The following is a 20,555-nucleotide window of genomic DNA, read 5'->3' as shown; positions in this document are numbered from 1 at the left end:
CTTACTAATCCAATTTACCACACCATCATCCAGATCATTGATGTACATGACAAACAACAGTGGACACAACACAGATCCCTGTGGCACCCCACTCGTCACTGGCCTCCAACCTGACAAACAACCATCCACCATTACTCTCTGGCATCTTCCATTCAGCCACTGTTGAATCCATCTTGCTACTCCACCATTAATACCCAACCATTGAACCTTCTGAACCAACCTTCCATGAGGAACCTTGTCAAAGGCCTTACTGAAGTCCATATACACAACATCCACTGCTTTACCCTCATCAATTTCCCGAGTAACATCTTCAAAAAATTCAAGAAGATTAGTTAAACATGACCTTCCAGGCACAAATCCATGTTGACTGTTCCTAATCAGTCCCTGTTTATCCAGCTGCTTATATATATTATCTTTAAGTATTCTTTCCATTAATTTGCCCACCACTGATGTCAAACTAACAGGTCTATAATAGCCAGGTTTACTCTTAGACCCCTTTTTAAACAATGGAAAAACAATGGAACAACATGCGCAGTACGCCAATCCTCCGGCACTATTCCCGTGTCTAATGACATTTGAAATATTTCTGCCATAGCCCCTGCTATTTCTACACTAACTTCCCTCAATGTCCTATGGAATATCCTGTCCGGACCTGGAGACTTATCCACTTTTATATTTCTCAAAAGTGTCAGTACTTCCTCTTCTTTGATCCTCATAGTTTCCATAGCTACTCTACTTGTTTCCCTTACCTCACATAATTCAATATCCTTCTCCTTGGTGAATACCGTAGAAAAGAAACTGTTCAATATGTCCCCCATCTCTTTTGGCTCTGCAGATAGGTGGCCACTCTGACTCTCTAATGGACCAATGTTATCCCATGTTATCCTTTTGCTATTAATATAGCGGTAGAAACCCTTCGGATTTACTTTTACCTTACTTGCCAAATCAACCTCATATCTACTTTTAGCTTTTCATATTTCTTTCTCAAGATTCTTTTTACATTCTTTATACTCCTCACGCAACTCATTTCCTCCATGCTGCCTATAACTATTGTAGATCTCCCTCTTTTTCCGAACCAAGTGTCCAATTCCCCTTGAAAACCATGGCTCTTTACAATTTTTACGATTTCCTTTCAACCGAACAGGGACATAAAGATTCTATACTCTTAAAATTTCACCTTTAAATGTACTCCATTTCTCTTCCACATCTTTCCCATAAAACAAACTGTCCCAATTTACTCATTTTAAATCCTTTCGCGTCTCCTCAAAGCTAGCCTTTCTCCAATCAAATATCTCAACCCTAGGTCCAGTTTTGTCCCTCTCCATAATTATATTGAAACTAATGGTATTGTGATCACTGGACGCGAACTGTTCCCCAACGCATACCTCTGCCACCTGACCCATCTCATTTCCTAACAGGAGGTCCAGTACCGCCCCTTCTCTAGTAGGTACTTCTATGTATTGTTGCAAAAAACTATCCTGCACACATTTTACAAACTCCAACCCATCCAGCCCATTTACAGAATGTGTTTCCCAGTCTATGTGTGGAAATTGAAATCTCCCACAATCACTACCTTGTGCTTACTACTAATATCTGCAATCTCCTTACATATTTGCTCTTCCAATTCTCGCTCCCCATTTGGCGGTCTATAATACACCCCTATAAGTGTTGCTACCCCTTTCCCATTTCTCGGTTCCACCCAAATAGCCTCCCTAGTCGAGCCCTCTAATCTATCCTGCCAAAGCACTGCTGTAATATCTTCCCTGATAAGCAATGCAACACCTCCACCTCTTGCCCCTCCAATTCTATCACACCTGAAGCAACGAAATCCTGGAATATTTAGTTTCCAATCACAGCCCTCCTGCAACCATGTTTCACTGATCGCCACAACATCATACGTCCAGGTGTCAATCCAGGCTCTAAGTTCATCCACTTTTCTTACAATGCTCCTAGCATTAAAATATACACATTTAAGAAACCCACCCTCTCTTATTCTCTGATTATTTACTTTTTCTTCTCTCTCCCCTACATTTTTGGTCAGAGTGCTACCATTCTCGGCCCCCTGCTTCACACTCTGACTGCTAGCTTTCCCAATTTGAGTCCCTCCCCCCAACCATACTAGTTTAAAGTCTCCCCAGTAGCCTTTGCAAATCTCCCCGCCAGGATATTGGTCCCCCTTGAGTTCAAGTGCAACCCGCCCTTTCTGTACAGGTCGCACCTTCCCCAAAAGAGGTCCCAATGATCCAGAAACTTGAATCCATACCCACTGCACCAGTCCCTCATCCACGCATTTATCCTCCACCTCGCTCCATTCCTACTCTAATTGTCGCGTGGCACAGGCAGTAATCCTGAGATTGTTACCTTTCCAGTCCTTCTCCTTAACTCTCTACCTAACTCCCTAAATTCTTCTTTCAGGACCTCTTCTCTTTTTTTTACCTATGTCGTTGGTACCTATATGCACCACAACCTCAGGCTCCTCTCCCTCCCATTTCAGGATTTCTTGGACACGTTCAGACACATCCCTGACCCTGGCACCAGGGAGGCAAACTACCATCCGGGACTCCTGTCTGCGTCCACAGAATCGCCTATCCGACCCCCTGACTATAGAGTCACCTATTACAATTGCCCTCCCCTTCTTTTCCTTGCCCTTCTGAGCAACCGGACCGGTCTTTGTGCCAGAGGCCCGTCCGCTGTCGCTGCCCCCAGGTAGGCTGTCTCCCCCACCCTTACTCAAGCATGAGTACTTATTTTCAAGGTGTACAGCCACCGGGGTACTCACCAGTCCCTGCCTCTGCCCGTTGCCCTTCCTAACTGTGACCCAGTTTTCTGTCTTCCGTGATCTTAGAGTGACCACCTCCCTGTAACTCCTTTCGATGACCTCCTCGCTCTCCCTGAGCAGACAGAGGTCATCGAGTTGCTGTTTCCAGGTTCCTGACACGGTCCCTTAGGAGCCCCATCTCGACGCATCTTGCGCAGATGTGGACGTCTGGAGGGCACTCCGACTCCATGACCTCCCACATCTGACATCCAGAACAGTAAACTGCCCTGGCCCTCATTCTCCCCCTTATCCAAATACAATAAAGCCTTACAATTACAATACAAATACAATACAAGCCAATCAGCTGCTTCCGCTGGTCCTCTTCCACCAATCAGAGGCTTCCACCAGATTCAGAATCCTTCTCTGGAAGTGAGATGGAACGTTGCAGATTTGGGTAACTCACAGTTCCAGGTAAGTCCTCCTCTCACCAACGGCTCCCCGGGCCTCTGTAGAAGCAAACCCCGCGCTGTATTTATACTCACAGCTCCAGGTATGTCCTCCTTTCACCAACGGCTCCCCGGGCCTCTGTAGAAGCAAACCCCGCGCTGTATTTATACTCACAGCTCCAGGTAAGTCCTCCTCTCACCAACGGCTCCCCGGGCCTCTGTAGAAGCAAACCCCGCGCTGTATTTATACTCACAGCTCCAGGTAAGTCCTCCTTTCACCAACGGCTACCCGGGCCTCTGTAGAAGCAAACCCCGCGCTGTATTTATACTCACAGCTCCAGGTAAGTCTCCTCTCACCAACGGCTCCCCGGGCCTCTGTAGAAGCAAACCCCGCGCTGTATTTAAACTCACAGCTCCAGGTAAGTCCTCCTCTCACCAACGGCTCCCCGGGCCTCTGTAGAAGCAAACCCCGCGCTGTATTTATACTCACAGCTCCAGGTAAGTCTCCGCTCACCAACGGCTCCCCGGGCCTCTGTAGAAGCAAACCCCGCGCTGTATCTATATTCACAGCTCCAGGTAAGTCATCCTCTCACCAACGGCTCCCCGGGCCTCTGTAGAAGCAAACCCCGCGCTCTATTTATACTCACAGCTCCAGGTAAGTCTCCTCTCACCAACGGCTCCCCGGGCCTCTGTAGAAGCAAACCCCGCGCTGTATTTATACTCACAGCTCCAGGTAAGTCTCCTCTCACCAACGGCTCCCCGGGCCTCTGTTGAAGCAAACCCCGCGCTGTATTTATACTCACAGCTCCAGGTAAGTCTCCTCTCACCAACGGCTCCCCGGGCCTCTACATGACAAACAACAAAGGACCCAACACAGATCCCTGAGGCACCCCACTAGTCACCTGCCTCCAACCCGACAAACAACCATCCACCATTACCCTCTGGCTTCTCCAATTCAGCCACTGTTGAATCCATCCTGCTACTCATGCATTTATACCCAACAGTTAAACCTTCTTAACCAACCTTCCTTGAGGAACCTTGTCAAAGGCCTTACTAAAGTCCATATAGACAACATTCACTGCTTTACCCTCGTCAATTTCCCTAGTAACTGGTCTACTGGGGAGACTATAAACTAGAATGGTTGGGGCGAGGGACTCAAATAGAGAAAGCTAGTAGACAGAATGGGAGGCAGGAAGCAGAAAAGGGAAGCACTCGGGCACAAGAGGATAAAGAAAAAGAAAAAAGGAAATAAACAGAGAATAAGAGGCGGGGGGTTTCTTAAATGTGCATATTTTAATGCTAGGACCATTGTAAGAAAGGTGGATGAGCTTAGAGTCTGGATAGACACCTGGAAGTATGATGTTGTGGCGACCAGTGAAACATGGTTGCAGGAGGGCTGTGATTGGAAACTGAATATTCCAGGATTTCGTTGCTTCAGGTGTGATAGAATTGGAGGGGCAAGAGGTGGAGGTGTTGCATTGCTAGTCAGGGAAGATATTACAGCAGTGCTTTGGCAGGATAGATTGGCGGGCTCATCTGGGGAGGCTATTTCGGTGGAACTGAGAAGTGGGTAAGGTGTAGCAACACTTATAGGGGTGTATTATAGACCGCCAAATGGGGATCGAGAATTGGAAGAGCAAATATGTAAGGAGATAGCAGATATTAGTAGTAAGCGGGGTCAAGGAAAGAGTGTTCAAGTCGCGGCCCTGTTTCAACCAATCTTTCCACCACCACGCACAAGACGCACAAGAAGCGCAAGACAGACACCATTGTGCAGATGCCGAGAAGTGTGTTCAGCTCTGGCTGAACAACTTCTAATCTTGTGTGTGGACTCGATAAGAAAAAGAAGTAGTAAGCACAAGGTAGTGATTGTGGGAGATTTCAACTTTCCACACATGGACTGGGAAACACATTCTGTAAATGGGCTGGGTGGTTTGGAGTTTGTAAAATGTGTGCAGGATAGTTTTTGCAGCAATACATAGAGGTACCTACTAGAGGAGGGGCAGTGCTGGACCTCCTGTTAGGAAATGAGACGGGACAGGTGGCGGAGGTATGCATTGGGGAGCACTTCGGGTCCAGTGATCGCAATACCATTAGTTTCAATATAATTATGGAGAGGGTCAGAACTGGACCTAGGGTTGAGATTTTTGATTGGAGAAAGGCTACCTTTGATGAGATGCGAAATGATTTAATGGGGGAGTGAACCGGAACATTTTGTTTTATGGGAAGGATGTGGAAGAGACTCAAAGACCTCGGCATTGATGGCTCTGCACTCAGCTGGCTCTGTTCCTACCTTTCCAACAGATCCCACTTCATCTCTCTCCACAACCACACCTCTGCTGCAGCCGCAGTCACTCAAGGCGTTCCCCAAGGATCCGTACACGGCCCCCTCCTCTTCATCATCTACATCCTCCCCCTTGGTCAGATACTCCGCCACTTCAATCTGGACTTCCACTGTTACGCTGATGACACCCAGATTTACCTTGGCACCAAATCCCCCCGCAACCCCCCCCCCCCCCCCTCCCATATCAACTTCTGTTTGTCAGCTATAAAAATCTGGATGCAACATAATTTCCTCAAACTCAACAGCGATAAGACAGAATTCCTCCTCATAGGCTCCAAAGCCACACTCAGCAAAATCAATAACCCCACTCTCACCATCGACGGCACCACTGTCTCCCCATCTCCCCAGGCCCGCAACCTTGGCGTGATCTTTGATTCCACCCTCTCCCTTGAGCCTCACATCCGCCATGTCATTAAAACCTTCTTCTTTCATCTCCGCAACATCACCAAACTCAGACCCTCTCTCACACCGCCTGCTGCTGAAAGACTCATCTATGCCTTCGTCTCCTCCCGACTGGACTATTGCAACTCACTTCTCCTTGGCATCAGCTCCACCTTCATCAACCGACTCCAACTGGTCCAGGACGCAGCCGCCCGACTCATCACCCACACCAAATCCTGGCATCACATCACTCCAGTCCTCAAAAAACTTCACTGGCTTCCCATCTCCCACCGGATCACCTACAAAATTCTGGTCCTCACCTACAAAGCCCTCCACCATCTGCCCCCCCCCCCCATATCTCACTGACCACCTCTCCCCCTACCAACCCTCACGGTCCCTCAGATCCACATCGGCCGGTCTCCTCTCCATCCACGGGACCAACCTCCGCAGTTTTGGGGACAGAGCCTTCTCCATGGCAGCTCCCAGGCTCTGGAACTCCCTCCCCCAACTGATCCGTAATTCCGTGTCCCTCACCATCTTCCAGTCCCGCCTCAAGACCCATCTCTTCACCTCTGCCTATCCTTAGCCCCACGTCCCCGTCCCTTTACATCTGTGCATTAATTGCCTCGTACTGTGTTGTGTATTGAATTCTGTCTTTACTTTGTGTACTAGTCATGTCTCTACTATTTATTTCATTCCCCTTACATGTTTTTCCTCTACATGCTCAATTTTTGTAAGGTGTCATTGAGACTCTTGAAAGGCGCCCATAAATAAAATGTATTATTATTATTATTATTATTATTAAGAGAAATGGAGGACATTTAAAGGGGACATTTTAAGAGTACGGAATATTTATGTTCCTGTTCAGTTGAAAGGAAACAGTAAAAGTTGGAAAGAGCCCTGGTTTTCAAGGGAAATTGGACATCTTGTTCGGAAAAAGAGGGAGATATACAATAATTATAGGCAGCATGAAGTAAATGAGGTGCTTGAGGAGTATAAGGAAGGTAAAAAGAATCTTAAGAAAGAAATTAGAAAAGCTAAAAGAAGACATGAGGTTGCTTTGGCAAGTAAGGTGAAAGTAAATCAAAAGGTTTTCTACAGCTATATTAATAGCAAAAGGATAACGAGGGATAAAATGGTCCATTGGTGAGACAGAGTGGACAGCTATCTGCAGAGCCAAAAGAGATGGGGGAGATATTGAACAATTTCTTTTCTACGGATTCACCAAGGAGAAGGATATTGAATTATGTGAGGTAAGGGAAACTAGTTGAGTAGCTATGGATACTATGAGTTTCAAAGTAAAATAAGTACTGACACTTTTGAAAAAAGGATATTCCCTAGGACATTGAGGGAAGTTAGTGTAGAAATAGCCGGGGCTATGACAGAAATATTTCAAATGTCATTAGAAACGGGAATAGTCCCCGAGGATTGGTGTACTGCGCATGTTGTTCCATTGTTTAAAAAGGGTTCTAAGAGCAAACCTAGCAATTATAGACCTGTTAGTTTGACTTCAGTGGTGGGCAAATTAATGGAAAAGATACTTAGAGATAATATATATAAGCATCTGAATAAACAGGGTCTGATTAGGAACAGTCAACATGGATTTGTGCCTGGAAGGTCATATTTGACTAACCTTCTTGAATGTTTTGAAGAGGTTACTAGGGAAATTGACGAGGGTAAAGCAGTGGATGTTGTCTATAGAGACTTAGATGTGTCCAGAGGTGTCCAGAGGGGTTTAGAGAGGTTTAGACGTGTTTGGAGGGGTTTGGTGGAGTTTACATGTGTTTCAAGCAGGTTTCTAGGGGGTGTAAAGGCGTTTACAGGGATTTCGAAGAGTTTAGAGTGGTTTGGTGAGGTTTACAGAGATGAGTTCATAGGGGATAATAGATGTTTAGTGGTTTAGAGGGGTTCAGATGGATTAAGATTGGTTTAGAGGGGTTTAGCGGTGTCCCGAGTGTTTCCGATGGGTTTTGGAGGGATTTAGAGGTGTTGACATGGGTTTAGGTTCAGAAGGGTTCAGATGAGATTAGAGGGGTTTAGATGTGTTCAGAGAGGGTTAGAGGGGTTTAGAGGCATTTGCGTAGGATTAGGTGGCTTTACAAGGGTTTAGAGAGGTTCAGAGGGGTTTGGAGGGGTTTAGAAGGGTTTGGTGGTTTGGAGTGGTTTACAGGGGTTTACAGGGCATCAGAGGGGTTTAGAGGCGTTCGGAGATGTTCAGAGGGGTTTAGAGGCGTATAGATGGGTATTGATGAGGGGTTTAGAGGGGTACATAGGGGTTCAGGGTAGTTTGAGTTTAGAGGGGTTAGATGGTTTTAGAGGTGTTCAGATGTGTTTAGAGGGCTTTAGAGGGCTGTCGAGGTGTTTCGAGGGTTTTAAATGAGTTTCGAGTGGTGTCGAGGGGTTTCTAGGTGTTTCGTGGGCTTCAGAGGGGACTCGAGTGGTTCCGGGTGTTTAGAGAGGTTAAGAGGGGTTCAGATGGTGTCAGAGTGATGCGGATGGAATTAGAGGTGTTCAGGTGGGTCCAGAAGTGTATAGAGGGGTTTAGAGAGTTTTGCTGCGTTTAGAGGGTTTCAGATGTGTTGGTGGGGAGGGGGGGGGGGGGGGGGTTCGGGGGCATTAGCGGTGCTCATAGAGTTTTAGGGGGATCCGAGGTGTTCATAGTGGTTTGGAGGGATGTAGAGGGGTTTAGAGGGGGATATAAGGGAATGAAGGTGTTCAGAGGTGCTCAGAGAGGTCTGCAAGTGTGTATAAGGGTTTCGAGTTGTTTAGACGTGTTTAGATGGGCTCAGAGGTGCTTAGAGGTGTTTAAATGGGGTGAGAGAGATGTAGAGGGGGTTAGAGGTGGATTATAGAGGTTTAGAGGAGTTTAAAGGGGTTCAGAGGTGTTTTGAGGGGAATAGAGGTGTTTAGAGCGGTTTAGAGATTTTTAGACGGGGTAGAGGGGTTCTGAGGGGTTCCGAGGGGTATAGAGTGGTTAGGAGGAGTTTACAGAGGTCCAATAGTGCTCAGGTGTGTATATCACCACTGTATATCCCTCTAACCCCCCACTAACCCCCTCTAAATTCCTACCAATCCTGCTGAACTCCACTGGACCCAAATACACACATCAAAAGCGCCCCAAACCACTCTAAACACGTCTGGACCCCTCTGTGACTCTTTAAACCCCTTCAAACACCTCTGAACTCATAGGAACCACTCAAAACACCTCAGAACCCTCTAAACCCCTCCAAACACCTCAAAACCCCCCTGGACCCATGTAAACACCTCTAAACCCCTCTAAACACATCTGAACCCCCCTAAACACCCCTAAACACCCCCTAAAACGTCCACATTCCTCTAAACACCTCTGAACCCCTATAAACCGTTCTATACGCCTCTAAACACGCCGGAAAACCTCCGATACCCTCTAAACACCTCTGAACCCCTCTAAACCCTCTAAAGCTATTTTGAAAACATCTGAACCCCTCTAAATCCCTCAACAGGCCTCTAAACCCCTCTGAACCATTCCGGACCCGTCTGAACCCCTCTAAACCCCTCCACACCACTCCAGACCCCACCTATACCCCTCGAAACCCCCTACAAACACCCCTAAACGCCTCGGAACTCATCTAATCCACTCGAAACCCATTCGAAACCCCTTTGAGCCCCTCTAAACACCTCTCAACCCATCCGAACACGTCTAAACCCCCCTTCAAGCTCTCTAACCCTGTCTAAAACTCGCTAAACACCTCCAAACCCATCTAAACCTATTCACACAACTCTGAACACCCGTCAACCCCTATAACCTCATCTAACCCCTTCAAAACACCTGTAAACCCCTCTGATTCAGATTCAGATTCAGATTCAAACGTTATTGTCATTGTGCTGTGTACAGTGCAGAGACAACTGAATGCAGTTAGCATCTCCCCAGAAGCGCGAACATAGAATATGAGCAATACATATATCTACGTACATATTGTCGTAGTAGTGCATTTTTTTCTGGCGGAAGGAGTGTCAGGAGGGGGGGTGACTGGCAATCACCGAGGTACAGAGTTAAGTAATGTAACAGCCGCAGGGAAGAAGTTGTTCCAGGACATGCTGGCCCGGCAACGGAGAGACATGTAGCGCCTTCCGGATGGTAGGGGGGTTAACATTATGTGGCTGGGTGACAGTAGCCCTTGACGATGTTGTGCGTCCTTCGCAGGCATCACTTTCTTTGGACAGACTCAATGGAGGGTAGTGAGGAATCGGTGATGCGTTGGGCAATTTTCACCACACTCTGCAGTGCTTTCCGGTCGGAGACAGAGCAGTTGCCATACCAATCTGTGTATAGTTGGTAAGGATGCTCTCGATGGTGCAGCGGTAGAAGTTCACCATAAGCTGAGGAGAGAGATGGACCTTCTTTAGTCTCCTCAGTAAAAAGAGACGCTGGTGAACTCCTTTAAACCCCTTAACCCATCTAAACCACTCTAAACCCCCTTGAACACATCTAAATTCCTCCAAACACCTCTCAACCAATATAAACCCTCCAAACCCCTCTTAGCCCCTCTGAAACCCCTATATACCTCTCTAACACAGACTAAACCCCTCTAAACACCTCCAAACTTCCATGGACCCATCTCAGCCTATCTAATCCCGTTTAAACCCCTCTAAAGCCTCCGAACACATCTGAACCTCTCTAAACATCCCTAAACCACTACACCCCGCGATATCCCTCTGGACCCCTGTGAATCCCTCTAAACCCCTCCAAACATCTCTGAACCCCTCTGAACCCCTCTAAACATCTCTAAACCACTCGCAACCCCTCTAGACCCCTCTAAAGTCCTCTAAACACCCCTTAATTTAGTTCAACAAAGAAACTGACAAGTTAATAAAGAACCAAACACCCCTAAACCATTCTAAAGCCCTCGAAAGCCATCTAATCCCCTCGAAACACCTCTGAAAATATCTGAACCCCTCGAAACATCTCTAAACCCCTCCAAACTGCATTGAACCTATCTGAACTCCTCTAAACCCATCTTAATCCCTCTAAACCTCTCCAAACCACACCCATCGAAACCCATCGAAACACCCCGAAACACCTCTAAACAGCTCGACTCCCCTCGAAACCGCTCTAAACCCCACAATACACATCTGAACACCTCTCAACATTTCGAAACACATCTAAGCCCCTCCGAACCCATCTGAATAGCAATAAAGCCCTTCAAACTCCTCTAAACCCATCTAAACACCTCTACACTACTCTGGACTCATCTGAACACATCTAAACTCATCAACACCCCTCTAAACCACTCAGAACCTATCTAAACCCCTCCATACCACGCTAACCCCTTCTAAATCCATTTGAACCACTCTGAATGCCTGTTAATCCCTTTAAACCCCTTCTAAACCCTAATAAACCACTCTGAACCTCTCTGACCCCCTCTAAACACATCCAAACACCCCTGAACACTTCTGAACCCTTCTAAACACCTCCTAACCCCTCGACACCGATCGGAACCCCTCTGAACACCTCTACACCCGTCTGAAATTCTCTAAACCTCTCTAACCCCCTCTAAACGCCTCACAGCCCCTCAAACACCTCTAAACCTCTATAAACCCCCCTCAAAACCCTCGAAACCCCTCTACCCACCTCGAAACAACTCGAACCCCCTATAAACCCCTCCGAACCCATCTGAGCACATTTGCATCACTCTATAGCCCTCTTACCCCCCTCTAAAGCACTCTAAATCCCTACAAACCCATCTGAACACACCTACACATCTCTAAGCCCCTCTAAACACCATGTGACCCCCTCCGAATACATCTGAACCCCTCTAATCCCCTCAGAACCCCTCTAAACCACTCTAAACACATATGGAGTCCTCCGAAACACTGATCCCCTCTAAAGCTATCCAAACCCCTCTAAGCCCTTCTAAACACCTCACAACCCCTCTGGACCTATCTAAACCCCTCTTCACTCCTCTAAACCACTCTAAACCCCTCTGAGCCCATCTGAACCCCTCTAGAACACTCTAAACCCCATGGAAACTTCTGAACCCCTCTAAACACCTATGAACCTCTCTAAACCGCTCTAAACCCCTGAAAACTTCTGAACCACTCTAAACCGCTCTAACCCGCTCTAAACCGCTCGGAACCCCTATGATCCCCTGTAACCCCGTCTAAAACTCACTAAAACCCTCTGAACCGCTCTAAACCCCTCCAAATCCCTCTCAACCCATCTGAGCACCTCTGAATCCCTGCACGCCCTTCTAAACCACTCTAAACCCCTCTAAACACCTCTAACCCCCTCTGAACATCTCTGAACCCCTCTGAACCGATGTAAACACATTCTAACCCGCTCTAATTCCCTCTTAACTGCTCTGAACCCCTCTAAACCCATTTACACACCCCTAAACACCTCTAAACATCTCTAAACCACTCTCAACCTCTTAACCCGTCTTAACCCCTCTGAACCCATCTGAACCCCTCTGAACCTCTCAAAACCCCTCAATCCCTCTAAACCCCTCTTAACCATTCTGTACCCCTCTAGCCCCTCTAAATCTCTTTAAATCACCCAAACCGTACGAAACCCCTCTGAACCACTGAACCCATATAAAACACTCTACTCACCTCTAAACCGCTTTAAACCGATCTAATCCACTCCAAACCTCTCTACAACCCCTAAAACACCTCTAAACATCTCTAAACCGCTCTCAACATCTCTAAACCGCTCTCAACATCTCTAAACTCGTCTGAACCCCTCTGAACCCCTCTGAACCACTCAAAACCCCTCGCAATCACTCAAAACCCATCTTACCACTTCTGTACCCCTCTAGCTCCTCTAAATCTCTCTAAACCCCTCCAAACCCATCCGACCCCTCTAATCCCCTCTAAACCCCCTTTAAGCACCTCTAAGCACCTCTACACCCCTCTGAAACCTCTAAATCACTCTAAACCACTCAAAACCCCTCTAAACCACTCTAAACACTTATAAACCCTTCTAAACTCTTATAAACCCTTGAAACCCCTCATAATACATCTGAACCCCGCAAAATCAATCGAAAGCCGTCGAACCCCATTGGAACCCCTCTTAACACCTCGACATCCATCTGAACACCCCTGAGCACTATTGAACCCCTGTAAACTTCTCCTAACCCCTCTACACCGCTCAGAACACCTCTACCCCCATCTAAAATACTCTAAACACCTCTACACCGCTCTAAACACCTCTAATCCCATCAAAACACCTCTGACCATTTCTGAACGCCTTTAAAATCATCTAAACCTCTACAATTCACCTCTAACCCTCTCTAAACCTCTCTCATCCTATCTGAACACCTCTAAGCATCTCTGAGCCCCTCTAAACACGTCTAAACACCTCGACACCCTTACAAACACCTGCAAACCCCTCTGAGCACCTCGGAACACCTGCATTCCCTTCTATCCCCCTCTAAACCCCTCTATATCCCTGCAAACCACTATGAACCCCTCTGAACCCCCCTAAAACTCTATAAGCCTCGCTCATCCCCTCGAACACCCCCCGCCCCGACACATCTGAACCCCTCTAAACACAGCAAAACTCTCTAAACACCTCTACACCCTTCTGGACTCATCTGAACCCCTCTTATTCCGTCCACATCCCTCTGAACCCCTCTGAACCCTTCTTAACCTCTCTAAACCCCCGGAACCACTCGATTCCCCTCTAAAGCACGCAAAACACCTAGAAACCTCTCGACCACTCGAAACGCCTTTAAACCCCTCGAAAGCCCTCTAAACCCCTCTAAACACATCTGAACACCTCTAAAACCATCTACACGCCTCTGAATTCAAACTACCCTGAACCCCTCTGTACCCCTCTAAACCACTCTTGATTCCAAATCTATACGCCTCTAAACCCCTCTGAACATCTCCGAACGCCTCTAAACCCCTATGTTGCCCTGTAAACCACTGCACACCTCTCTGGACCCCTCTGAACACCCTAAACCCATGTAAACAACTCCAAACCACCAAACCCCTCTAAACAACTCCATAACCCCTTTGAACCTCTCTAAACCCGTGTAATGCCATCTAATTCCAAGTAAAAGCCTCTAAACCCCTCTAAACCTCTCTGAAAACAACTAAACCCCTCTAATCCCATCTGAACCCTTCTGAACCTAAATCCATGTCAACACCTCTAAATCCCTCCAAAACCAATCGGAACCACTCGGAACACCTCTAAACCCCTCTAAACCAATCTTAACCCATCTACACCTCTCTAAACACCTGTAAAGCCATCTAACCTCATTTAAACGCCTCTGAACCCATCTGAAACTGTTTTAATGCCTCTAAACTACCCTAAAGACCTCTGATAAACTCTGGACCCTTCTTGACCACTCCAAACCACTCTAAACCCCTCTTAACCATTCTGAACACCTCAGAATCCCTGTGAACACGTCTAAACACCTACAAACCACAGTAACCCACTCTAAACCCCTCTCAACGCATCTGAGCACCTCTGAAACCTCGCTAAAACACCTCTAACCTTCTCTGAACGCCACGGAACACTACTAAACCATTCCACACCACTAAACACTTCTAAACCCCTCATAACACCTCGGAAACCTTTTGAACGGCTCTAAACCCCCTATAAACCCGTCTAATTCCCAATGAACTGCTCTGAACCCCTCTAAACCGCTCCAACCCGCTCTAACCTCCTCTAAAACGCTAAACCCCTCTACCCCTTTAAACCCCTCTAAACCCCTTTAACACCGTCTAACCCCCTTTAAAAGAATCTAAACTCATATTAACCCCTCTAAACCACTCTAAACCCCACTAAACACCTCCAAACATCTCTAAACCGCACTCAGCCTCTCTAAACCCCTTTGAACCCCTCTGAACCCCTCAAAACATCCGAATCCCTCTAAATCCATCTGAATCCATCTGAAACCCTCTCAACACCTCGAAATCCCTCTAAATCACACCAAACGGCTCCAAACTCCTCTGAACCCGTCTGTACCCATATAAACCTCTCTAAGTACCTGTAAAACCATCTAAGCCCATCTAAATCCCTCTAAACCCATCTAAACGCATCTGAACCCCGCTCAACCCCTCTAACCTCCTCCAAACAACTAAATTTCTATAATCCCTTCTGAACTCATCTAAACTCATCTGAACCCCACCAAACCACTCTAAACTACACGAAATCCCTGCAAACGCCTCTATACCCCTAGAAACCGGCTTGAAACACATCTAAACTTTTCGAGACCCCTCCAAACACGTCTAAACCTTTCTAAACCCATCTGGACTCCTCTGAACACATCTAAGCCACTCTATGCTCCTCAAAATCCCTCTTATCCCCTAGAAACCCCTCTCAACTCATCTGATAACCTCTGCACCCCTCTAAACCCCTCCAAATGTCTCTGATCCCATCGGAACCCCTCTAAACCTCTCTAACCCCTCAGAATGACTCGAGTCCCCTCTAAAGCCCCCGAATCCCCCTACAACCTCCTCGAAACCCCTCTCAACACCTCTAAACAACTCGAAACTCCATATAAAACCCTCCAAACCCATGTGAGCACCTCTGAACACCGGTATACCCCTCTAACATCTCTAAACCCCTACAAATCGCTCCAAACACCTCTGAACCCCTCTGAATCGGTCTAAACCAATCTAAGCCCTTCTAATTCCCCTAAACCCATCTATCTCCTTAATACACATCTGAACCCCTCTAAACCCCTCATAATCCTGTCCGAACCCATCAAAACCCCTCTAAACACAAAGCTCCTCTAACCCCCTCTCAACCCATCTGAACACGTCTAAACCCCTCTAAACAACTCTGAACAGTCTGAAACCTTCTAAACGTATCTAACCCCTTCAAAAACACCTTTAAACCTCTCTAATCCCCTTTAATTCCCCCTATAGCAACATCTAAGCCCCGCTAAAGACCCCGTGAATACGTCTAAACACCTCCAAACACGTCTCAACGCCTATAAACCATCCAAACCCCTCTGAGCCTCTCTGAACCCCTGTATACCACTCTAACACAATCTAAACCCCTCTCTACAACTCCAAACTACTCTGATCCCCTCTAAGCCCCTTTAAACCCTGATAAACACAACAAAAGCCATCTAAACCCCTCGAAACACCTCTGGACACGTCTGAAGCTTGCTAACCCCCTCCAAAAATATTTGAACACTTCTGAACCGCTCTAAACTCATCCTAACCACTCTTCACCGATCGGAAACCCCTCTGAACATTTCTACACCCGTCTAAAAATCTCCAAACCTCATAAACCCCTCTAAACCCCTCTAACCCGCTCTGAACACCACTGAAACCATCTAAACACTTCCAGACGCCTAAACACCTCTAAACCCCTCTGAACATCTCTGAACCCCTTTGAACCGCTGTAAACACCCTCTAAACCGCTCTAATTCCCTCTTAACGGCTCTGAACTCCTCTAAACCGCTTTAAACCGATCTAATCCCCTCTGAACCCCTCTACACCCCGCTAAACACCTCTAAACATCTCTAAACCGCTCTCAACCTCTCTAAACCAGTATGAACCCCGCTGAACCCCTCCTAACCTCTCAAAACCCCTCTCAATCCCTCTAAACCCCTCTTAAACCTTCTGTACCCCTCTAGCCCCTCTAAATCTCTTTAAAACTCCCATACCGCACGAAACCCCTCTGAACCAGTCTGAACCCATATAAAACACTCTACTCACCTCTAAACCGCTTTAAACGGATCTAATTCCCTCTAAACCCCTCTACACCCCCCCTAAACACCTCTAAACACCTCTAAACATATCTAAACCGCTCTCAACCTCTCTTAACCCGTCTGAACCACTCTGAACCCCTCTGAACCTCTCAAAACCCCTCGCAATCCCTCTAAACACCTCTTACCACTTATGTATCCCTCTAGCCTATCTAAATCCCTCTAAACCCCTCCACACTCATCTGACCGCTCTAATCCCCTCTAAACCCCCTTTAAACGCCTCTAAACACATCGACACCCCTCTGAAACCCTCGACGTCACTCTAAACCACTCGAAACCCCTCTAAACCACTCTAAACCACTCCAAACCCCTCTAAATCCTAACACTTCAAACCCCTCATACTACACCTGAACACCGCAAAACCAATTGATAGACGTCGAACCCCATTGAAACCCCTCTTAACACCTCGAAATCCATCTAAACACCTCTGAGCACTATTGAACCCCTGTAAACTCCTCCTAACCCGTCTACACCGCTCGGAACCCCTCTACCCCCGTGTAAAATACACTAAACCGCTCTAAACACCTCTAATCCCATCAAAACACCTCTGACCACCTCTGAGCTCCTTTAAACTCCTCCAAACCTCTATAATAGTAAGATTAAACGAGAATTTACCAGTTTGAAGTTTGATCTGTATTTTATGAGGAGTTACGATGATGGATTACGTGAAGAACCCGCTCAGTGCGCAGGCGCGGCATACTACCAAGCAGCGGTGTGGAATCACAGATAGACACAAGTATTTGAAGTAAACATAGTAAAGAAAAAGATACATCAATTTATCAGTTTGATCCATATAATGAGGGTGGGAGCGGAGGGCACGTAATCCCTCATCGTAACTCCTCATTAAATACAGATCAAACTTCAAACTGGTAAGTTCTCGTTTATTCTTACTATTTTACTTCGGAGTCACGTGAGTGACTACATGAAGATTTCAAAGCTCTGTGATTTCAAACCGTGTAACAGTTGTATTCACTCACTGCCGAAGTTCTTGAGGGAGGAAGTGTTATCGTAATTAACCAATGAATTTTTTTTTCAAGAAACAAAAAAGGTATTTATTAACAATAACAAAAATAAATTGCTCCCCTGGGCTTAAATTAAATATTTGCAGCTTCTAATATATTTGCTGCAAATAAATCAGGTTTCATCAACGGCTTGTTGTAAAACGTTCTGAATGTTGATTCCCTTGACCATCCTGCTGTATTCAGAATGAGGTCAATAGGTACATCCATTCTTGCTGCCGTTGATGTGGACGCTGCTCTAGTGGAATGAGATTTAAAGGTATTAATATCTATCCAGGCAGCTGTCAGTGCCTGTTTTAGCCATCTTGAGATGATTTGGCTTGTTACCCGGCCATGAGGTTTTTTGTGGCTGACCCATAAGGCTTGTTCACTCCCTATGATGTTGTGGGTTGTGTCTATATACTGTAGTAGATGGGTCACCACACACAAACGTGGCTCTGGTGGGTAGGCCCGGAACACCACTAGTGGATTGGATGTTCATGGCCTGCTTTGTTTCACCAGACCTTGTAGAATGAATGTGATCTGATCTGGGGTTGTCACCATGTTGTCCTGTCTCAATTTGTGTAGTGACTGGACCCTCTGAGCGGATACGAGTGCCATCAGCATGAGCGTCTTCAGTGGTGACTGCTCGAGGCTGAGGGTTCTAGCTGGTGGCCATTCCCTGAGGTATGTCAGGACGACACTGATGTTCCAAATATTGGTATACCTGGGCTTGGGGGGCTTAATATTATACATGCCCCTCATAAGTTTTACCACCAGTGGATGGGATCCCATTGCCTGATGTCCTGCTGGTTTGAGGTAAGCGGAAAGAGCACTACATGCTGTGTTGATGGCACTGTAGCTGATCCCTTCATGATGGAGTAGATAGGCCAGGAACTCTAATACGTTGGTTGCTGTGGCTGTTTCATATGTTGTCCGTTTCCTGGCAGTACTTTTCCCATTTCTTGATGTTGGTTAAGTAATGCCTTTTGGTGGATGTTCGAAGGGATGCTGACATGGTTTGTTCGGACAATCCCAGGTCCAGGTAAGGTCTGCTCAGAACCTGATACCCAGTAGTTTAATGTCTTCATGGCATGGGTGGCTTATGCCTGATACTGGGTGAGTTAATAGTCCTGGATCACTGGGAAACACCATAGGTGATTCTACCACCATGTCATGTAGTACTGGGAACCATGGCTGTCGGCACCATCAAAATATCCGAAGCAGAGTCCATCTGCATTTTGCGAAGTACCCGACTGATGAGGCAGAAGGGGGGAAAGGCATAGAAAAAGAACTTTCCCCACTCCAGCGTGAAGGCAGCTACCGCTGCTGCCTCTGGGTCTGGTTCCCAAGCGACATACATAGGTAACTGGTGATTTAGTCTTGATGCAAATAAATCGATATCTGGCGTTCCATATTGCTTGATAACTTTAGCAAATACCTTAGGGTTTAACATCCATTCGATGTTGTCATTGCATTTGCGTGACCTGGTGTCTGCCATTGTGTTTAGCTTACCTGGTAGATAGGTAGCTGAAAGCCAAATATGTCTTTCGACACACCATTGCCAAATCATATTGACCAATTTGTCGCATGATAAAGATTTTATGCCACCCATATGGTTAATATAAATCACCACCGTAGTATTATCAATTTGTAACCGAACATGCAAGTGCTGTATATTGGATGCATATGCTTTTAAACCATAAAAGGCGCCCAACATTTCTAAATAGATAATGCCCAATGTGGATAGTAATGATGACTCTGGGTTAGTCCATCTACCACCTGTACTGGATATGGAGTTAGTTGCTCCCCAGCCTTGAGCACTGGCATCTGTCTGAAGAACTAAAGTAGGGTTAGTGATGAAAATAAGACTAAAACTATGCCAAACATTTTGTGTCCACCACTGTAGCTCTGATATTGCTTCCGTGGGTAATATCATGACACGATCACAGTGACCTCTATGTCGTTTTAGTGCCTGTACCTTTGCTCTTTGTAAATTTTGATAGTGCAAAGGTCCAAATTGTGTAGCCGGAAATGCTGCTACCATTTTACCAATTAATGGTGCTACTTGTCGAATAGTTGGTATTGTGTTGACCATTAAATTATTGCATAAATGTGCTAATCCAGTCATTTTCTCCCTTGGCAGGGTAACAGTCATATGGACTGAGTTAATTGTGAAACCCAGGTAGTCCTTGATAGTCTTGGGGCTGAAGTGACCCCATAAGGCAATGCTTTGTACTGCCACAGCTGCCCCATCCAGATACATTTTAGGTATCTACTATGATCCTTATGTATGGGTATTAGATAGTAAGCATCTTTGAGATCAATGCTTGCCATGTAGTCTCCTTTGGAAATCAGTTGTCTAGCAGTAACAAATGTTTCCATTTTGAAATGTATATACTTAACAAACTTGTGTAGTGATGTTAAGTCAATGATGATGCGACATCCACCATCTTTTTTGGTTTTGGTGAATATATTGGATATAAATTCCAAGGGTTCATGTTTGGTCTTTTCTATGACCCCCTTTGAGATAAGTCTCACCAGTTCAGCTTGTCCCTCCCGTTGCTCTTTGACGGAGGGGGAAAATACCATTTGGGGCCAATGTTGAACTGGTGTCGTTTTTTTTCTGATATAAACTGAATTTTATATCCACTAATGCTGTTGAGTATATACTTGTCGCTCGTGACCATACCCCATGCTTCTTTAAACAAGTGTAATCTCCCCCCTGTTAGTAAAGATCCCTTATTCTCTATATGAGGCCCGGGAGCCGTGACAGAGGAAGGAGCGACCTCCGTGTGGTGAGTAAAAAACCCATCGCGGGGCTTGCCTCAACAGAGGGCCGGGAGCCGTGACAGAGGGAGGAGCGACCTTCGTGTGGTGAGTTAAAAACCCATCGCGGGGCTTGTCTCAACAGAG

This window comes from Amblyraja radiata, chromosome 43 (genome assembly GCF_010909765.2).
Source record: "Amblyraja radiata isolate CabotCenter1 chromosome 43, sAmbRad1.1.pri, whole genome shotgun sequence".
Lineage (NCBI taxonomy): Eukaryota > Metazoa > Chordata > Chondrichthyes > Rajiformes > Rajidae > Amblyraja > Amblyraja radiata.
This window is presented reverse-complemented; position numbering follows the sequence as displayed.